The 8,795-nt window shown below is 35.4% G+C and overlaps 1 pseudogene; it reads left to right on the top strand.

The window, feature by feature from the left end:
- Positions 1-1,742: 1,742 nt before the first annotated feature.
- Positions 1,743-8,795, top strand: part of LOC125682710 (receptor-type tyrosine-protein phosphatase epsilon-like) — a 49,298-nt pseudogene continuing 42,245 nt past the window's right edge.

Genomic DNA, 8,795 nt, shown 5'->3' with positions numbered 1-8,795 from the left:
AACAAATATTTCATCACTTTCAAAACGTGCTTGTATTCTTGCTGGTTGTTCTAGTTACCCAACAAACCCAACAAACATATTTCTTTGCCTAGATTTCTTGGAACATGGAAATATTCATATCTTGTGATCAATCATCGAAAACCACTCTTAATCTACGCAGAAATAATCTGATATTCCTTTAAAGATGCTGGAGTTCTTCATTAATAAAATATCCATAGTCTCTGGTGATGAAACCTTACTAAAATATGTTGAATTTCCAGGGACATGAAATGTGTCCCTATAATAGCTGACATGTTTTTATATTCTTACGAGACATAATTTCTTTAAAAGGTTCTGCCTTGGGAAGAAAGTGTCTTACTTTGGCCTTCGGCTCGGCGTTTGGATGTGTTGACACTTTTCTTTTGTTGGTGGTACTGGTTTTAGTTTATGTGTCGGTTTGGCGTATCGCAGTTAACTTGAGATGAAGTCCTCCATATCTACTTCGTATTTGGATATTTTATTCAACATAGATGTTAACGTTAAACTAACAACCCACCATTATGACTTCAGTTTTTCTATTGTCAACTTCTCATATCTATGTGACGGTGTTCCTTTGTGGCTTGTGTATTGTTATCGGTACACGGAGATTTATAGTGTGTGTGTTCAGTGCACGGGGACGTGTAGTATGTGTGATCAATTTATGGATCGGGGCAGGCTACTCGACGATTGGTTGATGTTGTAGGAATTTCAGTCATCTCGTTTGAAATCAGCAGTTTGCAAATCTTATGGTCGATATGACGCTCTAATTTACAAATACAACCTGTCATTAGATCATATACTGTCTGACGGGTTTCACAACACTTGTTAGGCCGTTCTTGGCACACCTTTTTGACTAAGGATCAAACGGAGCGCCTATTTCTATACATGGGTATATGTATTATGTATGTATGTATATATACCATTATGTATGTATGCATGTATATATTGTATTTATGTGTGTATGTATGTATGTATATGTGTGTGTATGTATGTTTGTATGTATGTATGTATGCATGTATGTATGTATGTATATATGTATGTATGCATGCATGCATGTATGTATGTATGTATGTATGTATATATGCATGTATGTATGCATGTATGTGTGCGTGCGTGCATATATGTATGTATGTATATAGGTAAGTAGGTAGGTAGGTAGGTAGGTAGGCAAATAGGTAGGTATGCAATGATCTAGACCTTTATATGTATATATACATACCAAATCGCAAAGGCCTATGTCAAAACGCAAAAACGTTATTGTGCAGACAAAATATGTCCCAAAATACTTTTATTTGACATCTACACTAATCAACAAGGTCAAGGGTCATCAGAAATGGTACGTGGTACACTCTCTCATCATGGTATACCCACATACCAAATATCAATGACCTATATCAAAAGACGAAAAAAGGAATGGTTCCGACAAACTTTGCATGAGAAGAGGAAGAAGAAGAAACGGAAGATTACATACTAAAGCAAGATGTCCTCATCTGGAAAAGGGGAAACAATCCAGTTATTTTTGTACATGCTCCCACATTGATAAAATTGGAGGATCCTTGTAACCAAGTAAATATTTGGGTAGAGAAAAACCACTTCTAGCATCACAAGTCGGGGCGTGTTCACACTACGCTATTAATTCTGAAGATAAGAGGATCGATATTCTACATATAAGTTTGGTATCAATTTGTGATATATCAGCCTGGTGGCAAACGTGACTTATTTATGTAAATGTTGTACGCAGTGTCGTATGTATCAATGCCATTTATTCTGAATTTTGTTACTATCAGGAATAAACTATCCAACAACATCCAATGAAGTTCTGACATCACAGATAATACAATCCAACCTTACTCCAGGTACCTTTGTTTGAATGTAAAATAGATTAACTTAACAAGATCATTCTGTTTTAAACATTTATTCAGCATACTGTATAATTTATGGAATCTAGGATTGAAATTTTCAAACAGCACAACCATTGACAGTACGGTAAAATAACATGTCATGCAACATTGTAAAGCTGAGAGCTGAGAATGTTTGATATTCTAAAACATCTTCAGTATTGTAACCATGTTTTCCTCATATTTGAAGCTTCTCTTAGATATGGAATACATGTACAATGACGTATTCTACAATAGACACCACGTAGTATTGTAATATAATACTTATACTGTGTTTATACTGTAGTAGTCTCTGTATTAAGAATCCTTCACGGTAATTGTATTTAAGTAAAACTTCTTTATGCCAAAGCTAAAAATGTTGCCTTCAATAAAGCTAGTTCTTTGCCAAAACAACAGAAAACCAGTTTGCTTCCATAATCATCATTTATTTGAAATGACGATATTCAAGCATCGTATATAAATACTAGGAGGCCAATCCGAACATGTATTGTATAAAACAAACCAATAGGCCCCAAAACTGGGCAGATCACTTACATTGTGTACATGTTTCCTCCCAATATAAAAATGATAAAAAAGGCCAAAAAAAGGTGGCCAATGACGACATTCATGCATCGTATGAAAATACTAGGAGGCCAATCGGAACAAATATTGCATAAAACAAGCCACCTAGGCTATAAACCAAGGTAGATCACATATATTATGTACTTTTTGCCTCCCAGTATAAAAATGATAAAACAAAGGCAAAAAGGTGGCCAAAATTATGTCACTAACAATGTGTTATACAAGTAACAAGGTATAAAACCCGAATTGAAGGCAAAATACTACATTAATCAGATTGCACTAAGTTAAAGCATCATTTTAATATGGAGACATAAAAGAATGCAAAATAAACAAATCAAAAGTAATGGAAAACACCCCAGTCATGCGACACATATAACATTCCAAACCGTATACAAAACTGTACCGTTAGAGTTCCAAATTACTGCTCGCCCATTCGCATTGGCAACTATACTTTGCGTGTGGGTACCCAACATTTCTGTTCTCGTCGCCCACTTGGCGAACGTAATTATTCGATCAACATTTTTCTTTCTGTACAATTCGAGTTCTAATATAAACGGAGTTCAATTTCTAGTTTAAATTTTACCACTTTTCGATACATTCCTAGGTTATCAAATCTTCCAAAACGTAAACCAGAAGAATTTGAATAACGTAACGGTTACGTCAGACAGATAGTCTTGAACCTTTTAGCATTTTTTTTTCGATAAGAAAACTTTGACATGGGTCAAGACAACCAAAATTACCTCTGAACAAAACTAATAGAAGAGCACTGAAAGGCTATATATGAAGTACCGACACCAGATGAATAAAGGTGTTCAATAAAATTTGCTAACCTAATTAAAGGGACTGGAAAGACAATGCTAAGACTGAAAGATTAATCATATTGAATTAATAATTTCCAACTTCTAGCATAAGTAATACTTTTGCTGGCGAAAGAGATCTACCTAACAGCATTAACGAGTCACTATTTCAATGTTTATTAACTCGGGTGGAATATATGTTGGTTCCAGGTCCATCTATGGGGCCTTGAGGCGTACTTCCTGAAATTTAAATTGAGATAAACTGTCAGTAATTGCATTCTCTTTCCCCGGAATATGTTCAACTTTGAAATGAATGTTTTTGCATATACACACCACCACTAGCCTTCTAACAAGACACATACTTGTAGGTTAAATTGAAGACTGACTGTTTATAAATGTTTATACTGTTTATAACACATGTTATTGCAGAGTTATATGTAAGAAATAAGAAATATTTGTTTACCAGAATATCATCCGACGTCTCAAATGATAAAACTATGGGAAACAATCTTTGACAGCTATTTGCAAATCACACAGAGAAGGAGATCACTCAAAAGCAAACCACCGTGAACCCAAAACGCCTGCAATCCTTAATGACCCAGCTGCATCAGTGTATAACTTCAAATGATCTGAAGATATGAAATTATCATCCTTGAGGATACATTTGTTATTGAAATTCTCAATGAACAATAACCAAGCGTTAATCTCTAGCCGGGCTTCCTTGTTAAGTCGGACTTTATAGTGTTGAGGCTTAGGTTTACCCAAACTAAGATCTGTTAAACGTCGCAAAAATGCTCTTCCAGATGTAATAACGGAAATTGCAAAATTCAGTAAACCTAGGAGCGATCTCATACTAACACTTTTTTCTTTGTAAAATATTGTAAATTATTACGAATTTTCTCAATTTTTTCAATGCACAATCTTGATTTGTTAACCTCTGAATCAATCTCAATTCCATCAATGATAATGGCCGTGGATGGTAAAACAGTTTTTTTTCATATTTGATTCGAACACCAATTTTAGCACACATGGAAATTAATCGATTCAAATCCCTTTCATAATTGGTAGAACCTTTTTCATCAATAAAAACAATCATCTGTCATATGAGACACCCCACCTACTTGAAATTTACTACACATGACCCACTGCAGGGCACAACTAAAAGTTTCAAAATTTCTACAACTACTTCTAACCCCAATGGGTAGACATTTATCAGAATGAAACATGTCTTCCCAGCAAATTTCACACAATGTTTAGTAACTAGAGTGTATGGAAATTATGCGAAACGCATAAGACTGTGTTTCTTTTCAAACCTTTTAACTAATTATATTACCAAAAAGATGGTATCATATTGAACTTTATCTGCCTCATCTAGAATGAGATTTAAGAGAATCTTGTATAGGAAAACGCAAGTAATGAATTAAGCGGAATTTCCCAGGAGTAGATTTTGGCACAACGCCTAATAGAGAACACACTATCTCAGGAAAAGCCTTGTAGATATGGTTGAAGGAGAGGAGGAGCATGGTTGACCATTATTTTCCTTCTGTGGCTTACTGACAGAGCAAAAATTACAAGAACCTTGAGAAGACTTTGGAATTGTTGAGGCCCTAACCATGAGCTCCCCTAGAGGCTGTTATCAAGGCAGATAGCTAAATTATCTCAATTTTCTAATAATTCTCGTCATAATACCGCCAAGCCATATCGTCATTAGCAGCATGAATCTGACGGATGGTAGCCATGTATTTCATCAAGTGAGATTAAATATACTGACACAAAAATCATAAAAAGCATTCGTCCATTGTCTTAATGGGATCTTTTTACTCCCTTCTGATGCAGAGATACCTTTTTTTCCTGAAAATCTGGAGGTTAAAGTGTGAAGTTAAATTTTTAAAAATGCCATTTTTGTTTTCTTTTACTATCTTGGGAGGGGTAGCTCCCTAAGGTATACCTGCAGAAAGAGACAAGGGAACAACATTTATTAACGAATTCTTGTCACATGTGGATAGGGACTCGCCTCCAAACAACTGATCTAGATATATTAAGAATGGTAACTGGGTTGTTTCCTTACTCAAAATGAAACCATTGTCACCATTAACCAGTTGACTACCTAGGTTCCGGTACTGAAGAGCGTGATCTTCTTTCTGGTGGAGAATGTGTCAGTGGAAGTCCTGAATCTACACTGAGGGAGGGCATACTTCAGATCAAGGACCCATTTGGTATAACTATTATAGTGTTGGGTGGGTTATTTGTAAATTTTCAATGAGATTCTGTTTCTTTGAAATAGCATCTGCCAATATGTCATAATCAATTTTAGTAGTAACCATAGTAGAATTTCCTGTTGAGACATGGGTGATGGCGGACATTGTCCTCTGTGAATTTTCAATTATTATTGATCTTTGTGGTCTGGATTCGATGTAAAACAAAAAAAGGAGAAACCCAAGGATACATAATAGTTAATCCTCAGATAAACTGACAAACTCTGAGACCTAATTAGATGTACATGAAGGTCAAAGGTAGGGGTGGTCAATGCATTTCCATGGGTTTTTGTTTTGTTTTCCTTTTCAATGAGAAATCGTAATGAATAATATGGAAAATACATGTCTAACTGTCATGATATCAAGGAGATCCAAATATTATAGGAATGATTTTGGATCTTTGGCCTACATACCGATTGGTCAATGCAAGAAATCTGTTTGATCAAGATATCCTCCAAGATGAACAAAAAACCCAACAAGAATCTGATCAATTGATTAAACATAATGGGTTTACAAAACCCAAAATTGTACTTTAACAAAATTGAACCTTTTACAAGAATATATCACAATGTTCAGAAAACGGGTACGATATTCAAGATCGAACAGAGACCGTAGCAGAATTATCTCCAGAAATGTAGATATAACTCATCTAATAGAGAATTATCAACTTGCTGTGGCCTTCAATTCGACATTTAGATATATCGACGACGTGTTCTCTATTAACAATGATAACTTTAATTCATATGTCGATTCGATATATCCCTGTGAGCTCGAAATAAAAAGATACCACAGAGTCGTCCACTTCTGCTTCATACTTAGATATTTTATTGAAAGTAGACATTAACGGTAAACTGACAACTCAGCTGTATGACAAACGTGATTATTTCAGCTTTTCCATCGTCAGCTTCCCATATTTATGTAGCAATATCCCATTATTACCTGCATATGGTGTTTATATCTCTCAACTGATTCGATACGCAAGAGCTTGTTCTACACATAGTCAGTTTTTATACGCCCGTCTTAAGACGGGACGTATTATGGTATGGCGTTCATGTCCGTCCGTCTGTCTGTCTGTCCGTCCGTCTGTCTGTCTGTCTGTCCGTCCGTCTGTTAGCTTTTTCGTGTCCGACCCGTAACTTAAATACTACAAGACCTAGAATCATCAAACTTTGTCTGTAGATACATCTTGGGTAGAAGATGTGTCGCACATTAAAACCAGGTCACTGTTAATTTTCATTAAGAAGATATGGCCATATATGGCAAAAACTTGTCCGGCTCATAACTTGAAAACTGTTAGACCTAGAATCACCAAAATTGGTCAACTAGTGCATCTTAGGTAGAAGGTGTGTCGCATCCTACGTTAAGGTCACTGTGACATTTAATTAAGGTGATATAAAAAAATGTTTTAATGGGTACAATCTATACTGTTAACAATATGTGACAGGGATATCATGTGCCGTGGCGGTGCACTTTAGTAAATCGAGGCAAGCTACGGACAGGGTTTTCAACTGTCTCGATCGAAATCAGCATTTCGTAAATTATATGGTGGTTATAACAATCTCGTTCGTCAATACAACCTATCATTGGATCAAATGCTGCTTGGTGTGTTTCGTACCAATTGTTAGGCCGTTCTTGGCACACTGAATTTGACTACGGATAAGATAAGTCCGTTTACCTGATAAGGATATAGGGATCACAGCGGGTGTGACCGGTCGACAGGGGATTCTTATTCATCCCAGACAACTGATTCCACCTCTGGTGTATCCAGGGGTCCGTGGTTGCCCAACTATCTATTTTGTATTGCTTGTAAGAGTTATGAGATTGATCACTGTTCGTTATCTTCACCTTTCATTAAGATGATGGTTTTTCATCAACAAATTGTTCAGTTCAACCACTTACTCATTATAGGAACCAATCCTTTTCGTCCAAAAAATGTGTCCTATAATTACGAATTTCGCTTCACATCACATCAACAAATAATTTGCATAACTGACGATATCTCCAAATACTGTTCTAATTGGTTTACCCATGTCCAAGTCATTTCCTCCAATCTGAATAAAAACAATGCCGGAAGCCATCGCAAAAGTCGAAAGTTGTGCACCCCTGGCTACCCGACACACTAATAACAGAATACCAGTGCTAAGGTAATGGATTACAAAACAAATCCATGTAGAAGGAAGATAACTAGCGCAGAAAAATAGCAGCCACTCTCTACATGGCACAACGAATTATGAAGATGCTATACACTGATTGGTCCCGTATGGGATACTTATTAACATCCTACTCGACATAAAAAGTACGAGGGACCCAAGAAGGTTAATCAAATAAGTGTAATTAATCAAACAAGAACTTTATTTAAGATAATTTACTACCATATTTTTTTTTTGAGAATACGCTTCATTCAAGATTTCTTTCTGAAAAATTTAGTCAGATTATCTGTGTAGTTTGGTTATTTATATCGATACAATTACATGCAATTGATTTGACTGAGCAATCGATTTTAAGAATTAGTTTATATCATGTACATCAACGATATTCCAAGTCATGTACTTTGCGATATTGTTCAAATCTGATTGGATGAAATGTTATAAGAGTTAATAGGACTTACCGGTAAAAATAATTTGTTAAATTTATTTTGTGATAGAATCTGTTGATTTGCTGAAAATATTCACGTACTGATTGTATTCATAGATAATTCGGTCCATGAATATATTGGTGGGGGACAACACGTCCAGGTCACTTGATTCCACTACATGTGTATCCGGAAGTTCGTGTTTGTCCTATTCTTAATGTTGCATTTTATGGGATTTATGAGATTAATCAATGTACGTTATCTTCAATTTCTTCTTGTATTATTTGTTGGGACGTGTCCAAAGTACACACAACGTCATTCATCCACAGGTAACAGATCAAAAGCTGTGACTAGTTCTACCTGTAATTTATCAATATCGGCCGCAGGAACGACGACTTATCCGCAGTTGTGTTAGAAAATACGAATGGGGAAATGAGAAATCACTTTTTATTGTTTTGGAACAAAAATTCCTTACCAATATCAAGCATAAAGGTTAAGAATAAAATGTTTCTAAAATATAAATATAAGTTTTGATTAGTAACATAAATATGTTTCATTTTTATTCATTATTGAATAAGTTTGTTTTACTGCTAGTGCTCCCCGGCAGTATGCAAAATATAGAAACAACACATCGTGCGATTCCAGATATCAGTTAAATTAATGAATTGATGAAAACAAAAATTGTCTTGGTTTG

The sequence above is a fragment of the Ostrea edulis genome, chromosome 4 (assembly GCF_947568905.1).
Source record: "Ostrea edulis chromosome 4, xbOstEdul1.1, whole genome shotgun sequence".
NCBI classification, from domain to species: Eukaryota; Metazoa; Mollusca; class Bivalvia; order Ostreida; family Ostreidae; genus Ostrea; species Ostrea edulis.
The sequence above is the reverse complement of the archived record's forward strand: the minus strand, read 5'-3'. Positions and strand labels throughout refer to the sequence as shown.